This window comes from Gossypium hirsutum, chromosome D06 (assembly GCF_007990345.1).
Source record: "Gossypium hirsutum isolate 1008001.06 chromosome D06, Gossypium_hirsutum_v2.1, whole genome shotgun sequence".
In the NCBI taxonomy this organism is placed as follows: domain Eukaryota; kingdom Viridiplantae; phylum Streptophyta; class Magnoliopsida; order Malvales; family Malvaceae; genus Gossypium; species Gossypium hirsutum.
Genome location: NC_053442.1, coordinates 52,999,130 through 53,019,764, shown reverse-complemented (window position 1 = coordinate 53,019,764; position 20,635 = coordinate 52,999,130).

Sequence of the window (20,635 nt, the reverse complement as noted above, 5' to 3'; positions counted from 1 at the left end):
AGTAATAATTGTAAAATCTAATATAAAATTTACCTCGTCATAAGTGGGAATATATACGACTGGTCCACTTGAGGACGTAAAAATGGAAAGCGAAACCGTGCCCATGATTGCAGTAGTGACAAGCAGCCTCTGATTTTCACTTTATTCGGTCGCATCGCCCCGTACATCTCCCGATACAATGTTGCCAACGCGGCAGACCCCCAGCTAAATTCACCAGCTACTCGAAAATCAACGAGTTTCAGCAGCCATCTTAGATGCACGAGATTCCGTGACAAGTTCGGCATCAGATAACCTCTAATTATCTGAAGAATGTATGCTCGAGCATATCAGATTCTTTCTATTTCGGTTGAATCATCATCTGGATCCAGGAATCTGTCTCGTAACCAGCCCATCTTGATTCGACCTTTGTTAATATTCTCCGGAATAGCGCCCAACAGCTCGTAGCATACCGCTCCCCAATCACCAAATTGAACAGACCCGGAGACTGCGCACCCGTCCACTGGCAACCCCAATTGCAAATCGACATCTTCCAAACTGATAGTGCACTATTCACATGGAAGATGGAATGTGTACGTCTCGAGTCTCCACCTCTCAATCAACGCACTGATGAGTTTCGGGTCCAACTTGCATCCCTGGCCTACCGTCGCCACGTGCCAAAAACCCGCCTTCCGCAGGTAATTCTCTACCAACGGTGATGGAGGGCCATGCATATTGCGGATATAACATTGCAATATTTGATCTACAAACTTTTATAAAAAATAATAAAATAATTATTTAAAATTGCATAAATAAAAAAATCTTAAATAATATTTAAAAATTAAATTTAACACATGTCATTTTCATTTGTTCCACGGATATATGCTTGTCATCAAGATGAATCAATTCCCCAGCCATTGTTAAATTGGTACAAATTTTTTCCAATTTAAAAAAAATCAAAAAAATAAATTTTAAAACTATTTTAAAAATAATTAAAATTTTGAAGCTCTTTTAAATAGAAATTTGAGAGGAATTTGAGAGAATATTAGAGAGAAATTGAGAGAAAGGATTTAGTTGTGAAAAAAAATGAAGGTGAGGGGTCTTTATAGTTTTTTTTTACCGTTGGGGGGTCACCAGCGGTCAAAAAAGTAGCCGTTGCTACTGTTCACGCGCGGGCAAAACGCGTCCCCAAGGGAGCGCTTATGTAGCAACAAAACGTGCCCTTGAGGGAGCGATTTCCGTCTACATAAGCAAAGCGCGCCCTCAGGGACGCGATTTTCTGCCACGTCCCCTGACATCGAGCTGACGTGGACGCGCTTTCGGGGAAAAAGGGCCATTCCGGTAAATAATAAAATACCGGGCTCATTTCGAAAAATTTAAAAAAAAAGGCTTTTTATGGTATTTTGCCCTTTTTTTAAGGATAAAATTGATTTCAATTAAATATTAGCAGCATCAGTCATAATAACTTGGTGAATACAATAGGGATAATTAGGGGTGTTCAAACGGTTAATCAATCGATTAATCGAATTGAACTAGTATTAACCAAACGTTTTAACCCTTTAACCATTAACCGAACTAAATTTTTTTCAAAAAAATTTAATCGAACTAAAATATTTCGGTTAATTCAGTCGATTAACCAAATTAACCGAACTTTAAATATTATTTTTTTGTTAATTCCAACTCCTCCTTTACAACAATAGCTAAGGAAACTAGCATCAGAATTGACCGTATTTAAGCCAACATTTGTTCCTTTCCAATTGCATGGTGGCGGATGCCCTTGCTAATCCTTTAAGATTTGCAGTAATAAACATGCAATGCAGGTTTTTAGCATTCTCAATAATTTTGGCATCAAAATCTTTAGCATTTATGAAAATAAAGCATTTTCTAAGATCCATAATGACCACAAAGGGAATAAAAATATATCGAAGTCTTCTTTTTTAAGTTCCCTCGCTGCCAATTCGATCCACTCAACTCTACTTGAGAACTCTCCATTATGCATCCTATTCGGGATATCACTTTTCATCATTACCCTATTAGCAATAGGACATTCTCTTAGTGCGTGCAATGTGTCCTCGACCTCATAGCCACATCTCAAGCAAGAAATGTTTATACCTTGTAAACAAGACTTCAAAGCACAATCGGAAGGTAATATGTTGTTGCAAATTCTGCACGAGAAAACTTTAATCTTGTTGCCAACATTGGCTCTCCAAATTGATTTCTAAATAAATTTGTGTTGCCCCAAGTTATTCTCCCCTCGAAGTAGATATCAATATCTATTTCTAACCGAGTAGATTCCATTAGAGTTCTCATTCCAATTTATCTTCAATTTCTGGCCTCATCAATGGGATCTTAAGAATGGATTCCAGTTCTTCGTTTGAAAATTCATTCTTGATGAGATCCTCTTTCCATTGCATTCGGTTCACATCAATGAGGGTACACACTTTAGCCTCTTGGAAAATGTTGTGGTATAGAGATAGGACCAGTAAGTTCTGTTGCATAGGGACCCAAACATCTTTTTTTATGTGTGTGGATTTTCCATTCCCAATTATTCATTTAGTTCCTGTAACATTCCTTACCCGGTCCAGTCGCTAAACTTAAGCTATAGGAGGCTACCAAACGAAACTCACATAACTTTCACATACTTAAACATACATGGTGGATCATGCTATTGGCTAATAGGTGGCAGATTGCTCCAATGGATCGATCAACTACACATTGATATTCAGATGGCTAATTGAGGATTATTCTGTGCATACAACTATTGCAAAAAGTAAGACAAATATCTAATTTGGAACATCTCCTATGGATACTTAAAAATGGCGAATTGTTTCGCGGAGACTTCACACTACAATAGGCCCATGAAACATAATAGAACAAAGCTTCATATTTAATATCATACATATCGGAACTCAAAATAGTCACCTTTGAGGTTTAAGAAGTTTGTTTACGAATAACCAAACAACTATATACATGCCACTTAGATCTACTCAAATAAATTAGAAGTCTACCACTTAGATCAGTTAATCGAACCGAATTAATCAAACCTTTTAATCCTTCAATCGTTAATCAAACTGGAATATTTCGGTTAATTCAGTCGATTAACCGAATTAACCAAATTTTATATGGTAGTTTTGTTAAAACAAGTATAAAACATATCAAAAAAATTTATATTGTTCATTTGACCAGATTAACCGAACTAGTAATAGCTTAATGCATTTAATATATAATATTATTTATTAAGTTTGGTTAATTAACCGATTTTGAACCAAATTAGTCGTTATTCGAAATTCTAAAAAACTTTTAACCGACCTCCAACTGAATTAGATTGGCTAACTGACCGATTTACTAAATTAGATCGGTTCGACCGGTTAATTTGGTTTTATTCGAAGTTTGAACAACCCTAAGGATAATCTTCAATCCAAAATAAACCAATAGGAACATTGAGACTAAATTTAGCAAGATCATGGGTTGCTTTGTTCCCCTCTCTTTGAGTATGGCTGATTTGTACAACAGAACATTTTTGTACAAGAGCTTTGGCAGTTAAGAGAATAGGATCAATTTTAGTAAAGTCTTTTTCATTACTCGTAAGGCCTTTTATGACAATAAGCACATCACCTTCCAAAATAAAATTTGAGACTCTCATATCCAGTGACTTTTCAATGGCTTTGACCGCTACAATAGCTTCAACAACAACTGGGTTAGCTACATTTGACAGCTTAATAACTGTAACATGCACCACCAATCCATCAAAGTCTCGCAAAACAATTCTCGCTCCTCCTTTGCAGCAATGGCTAAGGAAACTAACATCAGAATTGACCTTAATTAAGCCAACATTTGTTCCTTTCTGATTGCATGGTGGTGGACGCCCTTGCTGATCCTTTAAGATTTGCAACAATAAACTTGCAATGCATATTTTTAGCATTCTCAATAACTTTGGCCTTAAAATCTTTAGCATTTATAAAAAATAAAGCATTTTTAGAGATCCACAATGACCATAAAATGAGTAAAAACATATCAAACTCTTTTTTTTAAGTTCCCTCGCTGCTAATTCGATCCACTAAACTCCACTTAAGAACTCTCTATTATGCCTATTCGAGATATCACTTTTCATCATTACCCTATTAGCAATAAGACTTTCTCTCAGTGCGTGCAATGTGTCCTAGACCTCATAGCCACATCTCAAGCAAGAAATGTTTATACCTTGTAAACGAGACTTCAAAGCACAATCGGAAGGTAATATGTTGTTGCAAATTTTGCACGAGAAAAGTTTAATATTGTTGCCAACATTGGCTCTCCAAATTGATTTTCCAAATAAATTTGTGTGGCCCCAAGTTATTCTCCTCTCGAAGTAGATATCAATATACACTTCTAACCGGGTAGATTCCATTAGAGTTCTCATTCCAACCAGATTATCTTCCATTTCTGGCCTTATCAATGGAATCTTAAGAATGGATCTTAATTCATCGTTTGAAAGTTCATCCTTGATGAGATCCTCCCTCCATTGCATTAAGTTCACATCAATGATGGCATACACTTTAACCTCTCAAGAAATGTTATGGCATGAAGATAGGACCAATGAGTTCTGTTGCATAGAGACCTAAACATCTTCTTTGATGTGTATGGATTTTTCGTTCCCAATTATTCATTTAGTTCCTGTAACACCCCTTTCCTGGTCCGGTCTCCAAACCTAAGTTACAAGAGGTTACCAAAAAAAACTCACATAACTTTAACATACTTTAACATACATGGTGGATCATGCTACAGGCTAATAGGTGGCAGATCGCTCTAACAGATCGATAAACAACACATTGATATTCAAATGGCTAATTCAGGATTATTCCATGGATACAAATATTGCAAAAAGTAAGACAAACATCTAATTTGGAACATGTCCTACGGATACTCAAAAATGGCGAACTGTTCCACAAATACTCCACACTGCGATAAGTCTCGTAGAACTTAAAATGCGGAACATAAGAGAAAAAAGCTTCATATTTAATATCATACATCACTGCACTCAAAATAATCACCTTCAAGGTTTAATAAGTTTGTTTACAAATAACCAAATGAGTATATACATGCCACTTAGATCAACTCAAATAAATCAGGACTCTACCACAACTTCTGGCGGATAGTGTGAACTTTTTGTCGATCCAATCAATGCGATTCAAATGTTCAAAATCTACACGGTAAAAACAATCTAGATGTAAGTATTTAAAATACTTAGTAAGTTCATACAAGTTCGATGGTCTGCTTACCTCACATAATAACTATATGATAATTTAATACGCAAACACAGTTTATCTGTTAGCCAACACAATTCTCCAACAAGGGAAGTGCATATACTTTCACATACAGTATATCAAGTATGTAATATGATATAATAATCTTCGTATCATATTCATTCTCATACCTTTCCTTTCTCCTAATTTTTTAACTTGCCAATTTTATATTTCACATGTTTTGTATTACCCGATGAACATCGTAAAACAACTCAAAACACAGGTTTGCTTTGCATCAGAGGCTTATTCGAACTAATCACATATAGAGGTGTAAGGTTACCCGTCTAAGCTAAACTTTTTTTGACATAACGAAAGCCTGGCTAGGGCTATATATACATTTAATGTTACCAATCTAGGACAAACCTTTAAAATAATATCAGATTACTAGCCTAGACTAAATTTGTGCCACATGTATCTTCGAGTCCGCAACAAATTCTGGATCTCAAAATCATCAAGAAATAACATGTAACCATGTATATGAGTCTTTTACTAAGTTCATCGGGACGCTATCATTTTGTAATTTCATTCACATTCTTTCACACATAATTTAGTATTTCTCCTTTATACATATTTTGCAACCAAATTTTTAATTATACGATTTAAGAATAAAAAAGAAAGAAAGAAATATAATGTTTATATTGTATGAACTTACTTGGTGGAATGGTAACACATCATAATAAAGTCTACTTAACAACCTTTCCTTTCCCACAATCTTCTTTTGACGGATTCAAGTATTGATCTATAACATAATTGTAATTCAATTTTTATCAACCAACATCATTCATTAGCTTGTAAAACATATAAGTCAATTCAATTCTATCACTCAAAATTCCCTTAAGCCTAGCACGTTATACAATTGAGCCTTTTTTATAACATAGTTTATGGAAATCTCAAACTGGCTTCGAAATGTCTATACTTAAGACCTAATATTCAGAACTAACAAATTTACATTTTATCAAGTGATCCTTTTTCATAGCTTCACTTCTAATCTAATAATTTAGCACTATAATTTCAAGCATCCAACAATGGTAATCCCATGAAATCCTTTACAGTTTTAGAAACGAAAACCACCGTTAGCTAGATTTAAACACAACAATCTCAAAAATATAAAATTATGCATAACTTAACCGTGCAAGAGCACAAACTTAACCGACTTTCCTAGCTCAAGAAAGAAGAAAAACGATGATAGAAAAGATGAAGGAAAGAAAATGAATTGCCTCTTTCCATGCACTGTGATACGATATATATACATGTCCAATCTAATTATTAATCAAGATTAACATCATTATAAACAAAGCCAACACTTGTCTAGCCATTATATAAAAGTGGCTAAATAATTGATTTAGCCTTTAATCAGTTATCATATTACCACTAGTGAAAGAAATCCATAATGGTAAACTTTTACCACATTTACGATTTCATCCCTACACTAAAATAGATAATCCAAACAACCAAATTAACAAACCAAGATTTCATATAACACTATAATAGACTAATAGATATTAAATATTAAAACTTACTTAATCATCGGTAAACGGGGTTTTAAAACTACCATTTCTGGTACCACTAAAAATAAGCGATTACAGTTCCTCTCAATAACACTTTTTTGCTACTCTAAACACTTCTCCAAATAAAAAATGGATTGTTCCCAATAGTTGCTTCCTTAAAGGAGCCATTTGGGAAATATTTAGCCTTAATGACCTTGTAGCAAAGTAAGTTGTTGTTATGGATAAGACGCCACCTTTGTTTAGATAAAACAATCAGATTAAATAAATTAAGGTCTCGAAATCCCATACCCTTTTTGTTCTTCAGTTGACAAACTTTGTTCCATTTAAGCCAAGAAATCCCTTTTCCAGCTTCTCTTTTATGCCAACAAATAACTGTGATAAATTGCTTGTTCGAGAACAAGCAACCAGTGGCCATGGTCTATATTTATCAATCTACATAATGCCAATGAGAGGATATTGTTAAGTCTTTAATCGGATTATGAATTCCATTGTTGCAAGAGAGAAAATTCTCTAAAAAATTATTTCAGAAAATTTTTAGAGATATTTTTCTTATTTACAACTAGGGGTGAGCATTCGATCGAATCGAATCGAAAATTTTCGAGTTAATCGAGTTTTCGAATCTCATTTTATCATCCTAACTTTATTTGAAGTTTTCTTGAATCGAGTCGAGTGAGATGGAATTCGAATTGAATCGAATCGAATATATTTGTTGGAGTTAAATTTTAAAAAATAATTTTGGGTCCTTGTAATCACTATCACCCATCATAATAAAATTTGTCCACCTTAATCAAATTTTTTATTAACTTTCATCACCTCATAATTTATTTATTAATGTTTTATATATTGGTTAGCTTCTTTTCTTGCTTAGTTGTTTCAATTATCTTCAGATTCTTGTCACTATGTATTTTGGAATTAAAAAATATATTAAATGTAAAAATATGATTTTTTTTAATAAAAGTTATTTTAAAAATAAAATGTGAAATTGATACCAATATAAAATTTTAACACGAATATTTTATGGCATAATTAATAATTCAATTTTAATATAAATATTCAATATGACTAAACAATTCAATAATATAAATAATATAAATAATATAAAATGTGAAATTTAATTTAATAATATAAATAGTAGATATAAATAAAATTATTACTATTTATGTTTAGTGAATTTTTTTTGGATAATTTTGATTTTTTATTTGAGGGTAAAGGGTGAGAAGTAAAAGTTTAGGGGGAAAATAAAAAGTTTTGGAGAATAAAAGTTTGAGGGAAAGTAAATAGGGGGAGTAAAATTTTGGAGGGAAAATATTAAAAAAAATTGAAGGGGGGAGGGTTTGGGGTAGATGGGAGGTGGGATGGGAAGGGAATAAAAGTTTTAGGGGAAAAGTGGGAGGGAGTAAAAATTTTGGGAGAAAATAAAAGGTTTTGAGGGTTTTTGGGAGTCAAATTTTGAGAAAAAATAAATGGGAGAGTAAAATTTTGGTGGAAAATGGATTTTGGGTAGAATTGGGGGATGGGAGGGGAGGGGAGTAAAAGTTTTGGGGGGAAAGTGGGAAGGAGTAAAAGTTTTGAGGGAAAAGTAAAAAGATTTGAGAGTTTGGGGTAAAAATGTAAAATATTATAGTTTGATATTCGAATTATTCGAATTATTCGAGTTATTCGAATTTGAAAACTCAACTTGATTCGAACTCGAAATTCGAAAAAAAATTCGAGTTGATTCGAATAACTCAATTAACTCGAATAACTCGATTCGTTTAACTCGAAATTCGAAATTTTTTTTTATTTTTTCGAGTCGAATCGAGTTTTGCTCACCCCTATTTACAACTTGACCTAAAAGTTTAGAGGAATTGTGAAATTATCCTAGCTGAATCAGAAATGTACAATTTTGATTAAGTGTTTATTACTTTAGATATCACAACCAAGTTCTAGTTTTGGAAAAAAATTTAAAACTCTATTTTTTCCCTTAAACTTAATTTTTTGCTATGTTTTCCAAACCCGATTTTCCAACAATAGGTATCAAAGCCAGGTTGTGTTCTATGTATAAATATAAACAGATAATCAAAATAGATTTCTCTTCTTCTTGAATGATTAAATTACATAGAAAGTGACATTCTTTAGATCTTATGCATGTTTTGAGTTATATATGAGAATGAATGTGATATTATATATTTGTTATATAATTGTTAATTTTTCTAAGGTTGTGGTTATTAGAAAATAGACCGTGGGCTATCATCTTCACGTAGGACTGATTTTTTTAAATTCATAGAATTCTTGTAAGCTAGAAATGAACATAGGACTTAAATGTAATTTTCCAAAATGAGTCCATGATGATGAAAAGATGGAGCGATGGCAGTTGAAAACCCAAGTTGTGGAGAAAAACTGTGTAATTTTTGTTTTTAATTTATTTTCTGAAAATAGAACCATGGAAACCTTGGTTGACAATTTTATTTTAATTACCCACATTTGATCGATTAAAAAAAGTGTGATAATGAGTAAATACATGTGTTGTATTATTCCTATCACTTCTTTAGGTTATTTGATTGTTGAGAGAAGTGTGGTAATGAAAAGGTGTATGCCTAGGATTGACTCTAGAAAGGAAAAGTTTGGTTTTTAAGTTGTCAAATATGACTCACCTCCCTTTCTTGGGACTCTACTTGGTACATGGTTCACATTCAGTTCTTCGGTTTTTCCCTTAAAAGAAAAAACTATGGATAATCAAAATTTTGTGTTTTTATAATTGATTGGTTCTTGTGAATAAATGAATGTGAATATTATTATAAAATTTCCATAGCATGCCATGCGTATATGGAAACATGTCATATAAATTAGGTAAGAATGCCACTAAGACTATTGTATGATCATTCTTGAAATTTAGGATAAAAACCTTACATGTTTTTAAAATATTGAGTGGGAGAAGGTCCTTGAACAATACCTACAACCTCTATTGATGGTCCCTAAGTGATAGCATGATAAATTTTCGAGTTAGTTCCTACCGTGGGCACACCCCCAAGGTAAACTTTATCATTTGGGTTCACTAGATGAGATTTCCTTTTAAGGACAACTAGTCATGCATGACTTTCAATGAGATTGTCCCAAGATGACTCAGAAATGAAAGCATGTTCATGATGAGTGTTGAGTCAATGGTTACAAACTTAAGATCGTCTCTTATTAAATAATTTCTCAAAAAAATGATATTTAAGCTAGAGATGATGACCAAACGTTAAATGGTCACTGGTTTGTGTGAAGTCTTGAGAATTAAGATTCACAAACTGATTGGATGTAATCCATGTTCTTTCTAGTAATCATGGGATCCCAAGGCGAGATGATTGATAGGTGTGAGAATGATCGTAGCAATGGAAAAATGTTTTTCAAGGTTTAATACAAGAAGCATGCATCATACTACATTCTTGATATGTTGCTGAAATGAAAATATTTGCTTCATACAAATATAGTAATTAGTGAATCTTTACTGTTTTCAGTTCAAATATGTCTCTTACTCTTCTTACTAGCATTCTTACTAAGAATAAATTTAATGTGGATAACTTTCAATAATGGAAACGAAACTTGCTAATAGTTCTTAGTTGTGAGAAACATAAATTCTGTAGCAGCCCATTTTTAGTGGTGACAAAAACAATGGTTTCGGGACCACGATCTCAATCAGTGAGTCAATATTTCTATTTTTTATTTATTATTTATAGGGTTATTAAAAGGTTTTATTAAATTTTGGTTTGATAATTTTAACGTTTAGATAGTTAATTAAGTAATAAGGATTAAATCGTAAAACTTGTAAAATTTAATCGCTATTACTTTATTTGTGTTTAATGGCTATAAAAATATAAATTAAGGGCTTTAAAAGGAAATGAGACCTAATTAATATATAGTGGACGATTAAGGTGGTTATAATTATGAAATTTGAGTTATTAATTAAATGTAAAAATGGTAAATTAATTAATAAAACAAAAGAAACAAAATCAAGTTGTCGTCTTTCTTAGTCTTTCATCCACTGAAAATTGAAGGGGGAACTCCATGGTTAAAGCTTAAGTTTCAGCCAAGCTAAATTGATTCATGTGAGTAATTTTTTATATCATTTTTAATAATTTTTATGTTTTTGACATCGTTGTAGTTTAATCTAGCTAACCTGGGAACCAATTCGTAAATCTGTTAAATTTTTAGAGTTTTACCATGGATGAATTTGTGTTGCTCATGAAATTTTATGATATATTATTAAGCTGGATAATTAAATAGGACTATTTTGTAAAGTGATTTTAGGTAGTTTTAAAGTTTAGGGACTAAGTTGATAAAATTGTAAAATAACATGAAATTTTTATAATAAATTGATAAAATTAGACTGTTAAAGACCATATTGAATTCTACATAAGGGTTTTTGGGCTAATTTATTATAACATTGAGAATTTTGGTTTTAGGGATTAAATTGAATAAAAGGTGAAAGTTTAGGGTAAATTTGTAAAATGTCATTAAAGGGTTAATATTATAAATTTAAGTGTTGTAAGATGTTTAATTTGGTTAATTAAATTAAACTATTATATTTAGATTAAGAAACGAACCAATTTGTTGATAAACAGAGGAAAAGAAAAGTCGTCGAGTAATCGTCGTAGTATGTCGTTAGTTATTGTGTGTTGGTAAGTTCGTATTTTAATTATTATATTTATAATTATTGTGCGTGTTACTTGTTTAATTAAATGAAATCGATTATGATTATGATCAATTGGTTGATAAATGAAATGGAAGTATAAAGTTGAGTTTGAAATGTACTGAAAAAACATGATAAGCCTGTGTGAACTTAGTGAATAGCTAGGATACAAATGACATGTCATTTTAGGCACAGTAGGCTTCTGAGTCAATGAATTTAGTAGGCTTCTTGCTGATGTATTAAACAAGCTTCGTGTTAGTGTATTTAACAGGTACTATGTAACGGTGATGGATAGCATACTGATGGTTTGAGATCCTGCATATGTTGCGGATTCTCTAAAGCTTGTGTTTTTAAATGGTTGTTTTGGTAGGTTAGGTTAATAGACAACCTTGAAATGCTTGTGCTTGAAAAATGGCAAGTTTTGTTATGACAAGATATGATCTTATGATAATTTAAATGAACATTTGATGGTTTGATTGATGATTGATGATTGAATGTTGGAATGTGTTATCTTTCATTTGAAGGATGTTTGAAAGAATTTTACTTGTGGCACATGTGATTGAATGGTTGTTGTATATATATTTGAATTGTGGTGCCAATGAGGGCATATTGGTTAGACACTTAGGTTGAGTGTGAATTGGTATGTTTTGACACTTTTAGGCACATTTTGGATAGGCTTGGTTGTTAGTTATTGCATTGCTTGGAGTCTAAGCATTTGAATATGAATTATTTTAATTTTGAAGGAAATTTTGGGCACGCATGACTTGTGACACGAGCTACCACATGACCATGTGCCTCACATGATTGTGTGACTCTTAAGTTTTGGTGAAGGCTTTTCCCACACGGCCATAGGTTGTTACACGGTTTGGCGACACAACCGTGTGACCCTATTTCAAATTGCACAAGGTCTCGCCACACGGTAGTGCGACCCTATTTTTAAATTCTACACGCTTTGATCACACGACCATGTTTTTGAGCCACACAACTTGGGCTCTGTCACACGGCCGTGTAACTCCTGTTTTCACTTTTTTCTACATTTTCAATTTGGTTTTAGATTAATTCCTAATTGTTTTCAAATTGATTTTTAAGTTATATACACTCGATTTAAAGTTCGTTTTTGTATGAATGCTATGAATGATGATTGGTCACAGAATTTAAATTATTATTTGACTATTTTTTATGATGTAATGAGAGTCATTATGTGTTGTAATACTCCGTAACCATAATGCGGCAATGGAGACGGGCTAGAGGTGTTACAAATTCGTCATTGACAAACTTTGCCCACCTGAAGCTCAGCGCAAAGGAAGAAATATTTGGAAAGATTCTGACTTGATTGCTCATTAGTATATATTAGCGTGAATAAGTAGTGTGTTGCAAAAGCAATACGAGAATTTTCATTCTGCTAAAGCAATCATGACAATTTTGGAGGATTTGCTCAGTGGTCAAGTCGCATTGGCTTGACAATCCACTATTACAAATTTGATGAACTTTTAGCAGAAACCTGACACTCTGGTTAAAGAACATATGCTTAAGCTTGTGGGATTCTTTGTGGAAATAGAGGACAGTGGCTGAATGAGATGTGAACACTCAAATTGAAATAGTGTTAAATCCTTGACCAAAGAGTTTGTTGGCCTTAGGGCCACTTACAATTTAGGGAGCAAGACGCTTACCTTGACTCGGCTCATGAAGGAATTACAATCCTATAAATTGATGCTAAATGGTGGTAAACTGGTTCTGGAGAAACCAGAGGCAAACTTAGTAGTCGGTCCTTCGTCCTCTAAGGGGAAGCAGAAAACAAAGAGAAAGAAAAAACAAACTAAGTTTTTGATTCCACCTCTCGTGGATAGGAAGAAGACTAAGAAGTTAAAGGATCCTAAAAAGTCAAATGTTTCTTTTGCAACAGGAATGATCACTTCAAATCAAATTGCAAAAGGTATTTGGATTATCTAGTTGAAAAGAGCAAAAGTATGAAACTCTTTGTGGTTAAAGCTTGCTTATTGAAAGAATCAATTGAAAACTAGGTTATTGATTCTGGTGCCACTAACCATGTTGTGTTTCTTTACAGGGGTTTAGCGAAATGAGAAATTTGCGTGACAAAAACCTCTCATTGTGAACCGGAGATGAGAACTATGTTTCAGCCAAAGCAGTGAGAGAAATTGTTTTACATTTTGATAAATTTAAAAAGATTATTTTAAATGACATATTTTATATACCTCATTTTAAGATGAACTTAGTTTCTGCAGTATGTTTATTTAAATACAGTTATTTCGTGACATTCAATAAAGGGATTGCTATTCATAGAAATTGTTATTTAATCTATAATGGATGGATGAAAAACAATCTCTACTTTATCAAACCAAATAACTACTCAATGATTCAAAATAAAATTGTGAATAAGAAGCTTAAAACTTCTAACTCTAATGAGGGATACCAATGACACTTATGACTTGGTCATATTAACCAAGAAAGAATCGTTAAACTCTTGAAAGATAGTCTCTTAAGTATGCTTAAGGAATTTAATCTTCCACAATGTAAATGTGTGAAAGGCAAAATGATAACGAGGTCTTTTAAAATGAAAGGTACAAGGGAAACCTACCCTTAGAACTTGTGCACACTGATGTATGTGGTCCGATGAGCATCAGTGCCCAAGGAGGTTACAATTATTACGAGACTTTCATCGATGATTATTCTCAATATGGATATGTGTATCTAGTGCACCGTAAAAGCGAAACCTTTGATAAATTTTGAGAATTCCGTACGAAAGTGGAAAATCAATTAAATTTATCCATAAAGAATCTTAGGTTTGACCGAGGTAGGAATACTTGCCCGACGAATTCTTAGGATACCTCTAGAGAATGAGATCTTACCCCACTTGACTACTCCGGACACTCCATAATAGAATGACATAGCTGAGAGAAAGAATAGAACCTTGCTTGACATTGTTCGTTTAGTGTTAAGCTATTCACAACTCTCCACTTCCTTTTCGGGGATATGCGATACAAATGGTTTGCTATATTCTGATGATGTGCCAACAAAGTTTGCTTATAAGGCACCTTATGAACTGTGACATGGAAAGAAACCCACTCTAAATCACTTTACAAATAAGGTTGTCCAACACACATTATGCATAAGGATGCAAAGAAGTTAGATGCATGGACAAAATTGTGCATGTTTGGAGGATATCCGAAAGGAACAAAGGGTGAATTATTCTACAATTCGAAAGATAATACGATTAAATTTTCTACTCATGTTACTTTCCTTGAGGAAAGCTAAATGGATAACTTTAAGCCTCAAAATAAAGTGGTACTCGAGGAACTTTCGGGAGTTGTAGAACAATCACCAATTTCAATTCTCAAGAAAGTTGTAGAAAGACCTGCAAAATAACATAGGGGAGTCCATCATAGTGGGAGAGTTTCTAAGAAACCAAACTTCTTCATCTATGATGATAATATTTATAATACGAAATCCAATCATGAGGATGATGATCCACTCACTTCTGATGAGGTTATGCAAGACATTGATTTCAAGCTCTAGAAACATGTATTGGATGACAAGCTGGATTCTATGGAATCCAATACGGTGTGGGAATTTGTAGATTTTTCGGTTAGGATTAAATCCATAAGGTGTAAGTGGATCTACAAGAAGAAGAAAAATGCGGAAGGGAAAGTGGAAACACATAAAGATAGACTTTTAGGGAAAGACTACACACAGAAAGAAAGTATCGATTATAATGAGACTTGTTCTCTGGTAGCCATGCTTAAGTCTACCTGCATACTCTTATTTATTGTTGTTGTTCTTGATTACGAGATCTGGCAAATGGATGTCAAGACAACATTCTTGAATGGCTATCTTGATGAGAGCATTACATGGCTCAACCCATTAGCTATATTGTCAAAGGAAAGAGGTAGAAAGTTTGCAAACTGCTAAGACCATTTATAGACGTAAGCAGACGTCCCGCTTATGGAATAAAAGATTTGATCAAATGATTAAGACTTTTGGGTTTGAGAAAAATGCTAAGGAATCTTGTGTTTATAAACATATAAAGGAAAAAAAGGTGGTATTCCTCATTCTTTATGTCGATGATATTCTACTTATAGGAAACAATGTATGGGAGTTATCATCGATTAAACTATGGTTATCTCAACAGTTTAGCATGAAGGACTTGGGTGAAGCTAGTTATATTCTTGGAATTTGAATCCTTAGGGATTGAAAGAATAAAATGATAGCTCTATCAAAAGTTTCATATATCGATAAGGTACTGGAACGGTTTGCAATGACCAATGCGAAGCCAGATGCTCAACCGGCTGGATCGAGTTTTCATCTTTCTTTGGATGCCTATTCTATGACAGCGAAAGAAAGAGAGCATATGAGTAAGGTTCAATATGTTTTGATAGTTGGAAGCCTTATGTATGCTATGCTTTGGGCACATCCAGATATTTCTTCAGTTGAAGGAATAGTAGTTGTGGTGAAAGTAGCTTCTGAATATAACCTTGCAGATTCGTTTGCTAAGACTTTTGTAACTAGGAGTTTTAACAAACACGTCGAGGATTTGAGAATGTAAAACATGACACATTTAATTCACTAGGGCAAGTGGGAGATTATTGGTAAAGGTGCTCATATTGTAGTAAACATGTAATTATTTTCTATGTATTTGAACGATGAATAAATAAAAAAAATTTTCACATTTCACTATTATGTCTTTTATGTTTCTGTCTTTCATGTTTTGTATACATAGCAGAACTATGACAAATAAACATTAACTCATTAATCGTCTAAGTTTAAAATGATGATAAATGGCACTGTAAGAATGTTTACATTGCAAGAAAGACAACTTCAGTAGATAATCTAAACAAGTTTGTAATCTTGTAAAAGAATCAAAGTGAGCGTTTGATTCAAATACTTAGAAGGATTATTATATTGTCTACAATTCCAGTTGGGGAGATGACTAGTCTTGGGTATCAGACCAATTGAATCCACAAGTAGAGACATAGATGTACTCATTGAAAGAATGATATATCAAATTGAACCCAAGTTGAATTAATTTTGAATTCGTTTGTGAGTTAATTCACTTGTGACATTCATGGTGTGATTTACCTAAATCCTGAGTTAGTCATTGACCATGCGTATGTAACACATGTGCTTTGATATAAGTGGAGGCTTATGCTTTAAAGATGATCGAACTCATAACTGGTATGTTAGGTACATGACTTGTGTATGGCATGGCTTTACTAGAAACAACGGAATTCATAACTAGATTAAGGAGTTAACGATATCCTCTCACTAGCATTGTGTGGATAGATAAATATAAAATGTGGCCATGGGTTGCTTGTTCTCGAATAAGCAATTTATCACAATCATTTATTGACAATGATCATATTAATCATTAAGAAGACATAATAGTGAAAATGAGATAAAATAAGATTGTATTGAGTAAATGAATTTAACTTAAAAAATCAATGATATCATATAAGGGTAACACATGACGAGGTCATTGGACAAACTAGTTTGATGAATTGCTTTCGTAAAAAAAGTATATAATAGGGAGTTTTCAATCATGGTACTTCTTGTGGACTGACTCCATGATTAAGTAAATTGCGAATTATCGAAACGATACTTTTGGACATAATTGCAATTACTCGAGCCTAATTGTATGTCCGATTGGTCCTTCCGCTAGCTCAACAAAAGCTCAATCGGATTGTATTTGAATCAGAATAAAATTCTATGACTTTGAGAATAATTTAATTGAGTCGATTTATTCAATGTAAAATTATATTAGGTAGTCGTGAGAATTGTCCAACTAGAAAATTTGATTAAATAATTTTCTTGAAAAATTAATTTGAAAAATTTTAATGATTTTTGGGAAAATTAATCTTGATCAAGTAGAGTTAAATTAATCAAACTAATTAAAATTAATATTATATTTTTGAAAATTACTTTTGAAGTCAGACAATTGACTCAATGGGTAATTGAACTTGAAAATTAGACCTAAGATCAAAAATTGGGCCGTAGAACCCAAAACTAAAACCTAAAAACTGATCGAACCGGGCCTAGTATGTGAAACCGGATCGACGATTCAACTGGTGGCTGGATCGGATCAGTCGGGCTGTCACTGGCCGAGATTGAACCAACTCAGGGTGCCGTGAGGGTGTTGCACCTACGAAGGCACCACAAAGCACGACAGTGCTGGTGGCGGCGATGATGGCATTTCGGTGGCCGGCAGGTGATCTTTCAGTGGTTGGGTAGTGGAAGAATTACACTTCAACTAGAACTTTATCGAATAATTTGATTTCAGATTAACTATTCCAAAAGTAATATTATTTTTATAGTTTTAATCTTAAATTTAATTTAATACTTATCTTAATAGTATTTTATTAATTTAATATTAAATTGATTATCTTAACATTAAATTCAATTTAATATTTATCTTGATAAGTATTATATTAATTTAATATTAAAGTGATTAAGTTTAATCATAGTTGAACTCTCTAAACTTTCTCTATATAAAGAGAGCATTGAGTCATTATTTTTCACACACTTGTATTCAAGAGAAAGTTGTAGAGAAAAAATTCTATAAAAAAAAAACATTTCAAAAAATTTCTAGAGATATTTTTCTTATTTACAACTTGGCCAAAAGTTTAGAAAAATTACAAAATTACACCATTGGTAATTTTGTGGAAAATTTTCTGATTCGAAGTGAGCCCATACTCGACAGACGTGAGTCTGATTATAACAGAGAAGACTACTCGATCGAAGCATTCATCCTAGATGAATCGAAAATGTACAATTTTGATTAAGTGTTTATTAATTTAAATATCACAACCAAGTTTTAGTTTTGAAAAAAATTAATAGTATTCTTTAAACTTATTTTCTGTTGTGTTTCCCAAACCCGATTTTCTAACATTTAGCACATAAAACAAAGAGAAAGGTGATAACGGATCTCGTTGACATACCTTTCTTAATAGTATGAAATCCTTTATCACATCCCTATTAATGATAATCAAGTACGTAACCATTGTGACACACCTTAAAGTAAGTCTTATCCACTCTTCCGCAAATCTCATTTTTTACATAACCATCTCAATGAAACTCTAATCTACCCTATTGTATGCTCTGCTTATATATACATTTAAGGTGAATCTCCCTTCCTCCCCCCCCCCCCCGTTTTTTTTCCTTTTGATCAAATGCAAATGCTTATAAGCCACCGTAATATTATCCATGACTTGCCTCCCTAGAAAAAAAAGACACTTTGGTTTTCACTTGCACACAGCGGAACTATCGACTTGAGCCTATTCACCATAGCTTTCAATAACACTTTGTAAACCATAGATCTCAAATGTGGCACCTCACTCAGATTCTCAATCTTCGAAATTAAGACAATATGTGTGTGGTTGATCTCTCTCATATCCAAGGTTCCTTCTATAGTTCCTAGACAAGTCTCAATAATGTCTTCACTAATTGTATTCTAAAATTTATAATAGAAAGTGTTGGCATTCCATCCGATCTTGGAGATTTGTTGGGATTGATTTGTTGAAGCACAATCACCAATTCCTCCTTGATAAATTTAGTCGTGAGACTTTTCTTCATATATTCAATGACACACTTTTCAATCAAGTTAGTGAAGTCTCCCTCCATGCTTATCTCTTGTGATGTGAAAATATTTTTGAAGTAATTACACAACTTTTTGAATACCCGAAGCTTCATCAACCTATTCCCCTTCTTCATTCAAGATTCTTCTTATCGTGTTCACCTTTTTTCTTGCTGAAGCTTGTGCATGGAAAAAAAATGTATATTTATCCCCTTCTCTTAACCATTGAACCCTTGACCTTTGCAACCAATACTTTTCTTCCTCTTCGAGGAGTCTTTCAATTTGTTGTTCCAATATTCCTTCAATTTCAATAACCTCACTAGTTGGTAGCTTCATTTCTAACAATATTCAACCTTTTTTGGAGCTATTTTATTCTTCCACTAATTAACTTCTTTTATATTAATCTCATGCCATATTTTTAAATTTTTCCCACCCTTTGTAGTCTCAACCCCAACTTGAAATTATGTCTCTTATCAAGCTATCCAAATCACTCTTTGGCGTTACACATTTGAAGCTCATGATGCTTCAAAATAGAATCTGTTCCTTCTATTTCTTCTTGCATTCCATCTTTCTTCAGTGCGCAAAGGATTGGGCTATGACCTTAATTAGTCTAAAAGATATGCTCAACCCATGCCTTTAGAAACTGATTGCACCACCATTCTTCCATAGCCAACATTCTATCAATTCCCTCTTTGATTAGGCTATTCTTGTCCCTCTTATTCAACCAAGTATACCAGGTCCCATAAAATCCTAGATCACATTCTTGAATGGCCTGGTAAAAACTTTCCATTTGTAGGATACTCCTCAAAGCTCCTCTACTTTTTTCTCCATCACTGTAAATTTTGTTAAAGTGTCCATATACAATCCATTTTGAATATCTTTGTGTAGCTAATCTTTCAAGCATATCCTATGACTCTTTCCTCTTCCTTACCTCCCCATAGAATCTTGTTAAACGAAAGGTGTTGGCATGATAGCATTCCTCTTCAGCATCAATGCGGTACTTCGAGTAAGATCTTAGGCTAATTGTAGTGGGTCTTAACCATAAGAGAACCAAACCCCCTTTCTTCCCATCTTTATCTACTATAAACCAATTATCAAAGCCAGATTTCCTTCTAACTAAATCCATTTCAGAAGTAACTAGTTTGGTTTCACATAGAAAGATCATATCAGGTTTATAATCCCAAATCAGTTTGTGTAGAGCTCTGACAGTTCTATTATTGCCTAATCCTCTACAATTCCAACTAATAATTTTCTTCAAATTAGTGTCAAATCCAAGGAACAAAGAAGAACTAGTTATCTGGATATCTTGATGAGGGAACCTTGATAGTTCACAAGTAGACAACCTGAATTAGATAACATTCACTCATTGAGCTACTAGGACGACTTTCCTCCACACATACAGTAGGGAACAATCAAAAGCCCCAAAAGAAACAAGAACCCGAGAGAACCAGGTAAATGAAATCAGAATCCATAAAAGGAGCCCAGTCGAGGCTTCCAATGACGCTTAGGAAATCAATAGACCAAGGAATAACCTACTCTCATATTGATTAGGACAAAAACAGCTAATGGGCGTGAAGGATGGGAAATAAAACCAAGCGTCTCCACCAAGGAGTAACAAGAAAAACAGAATTAG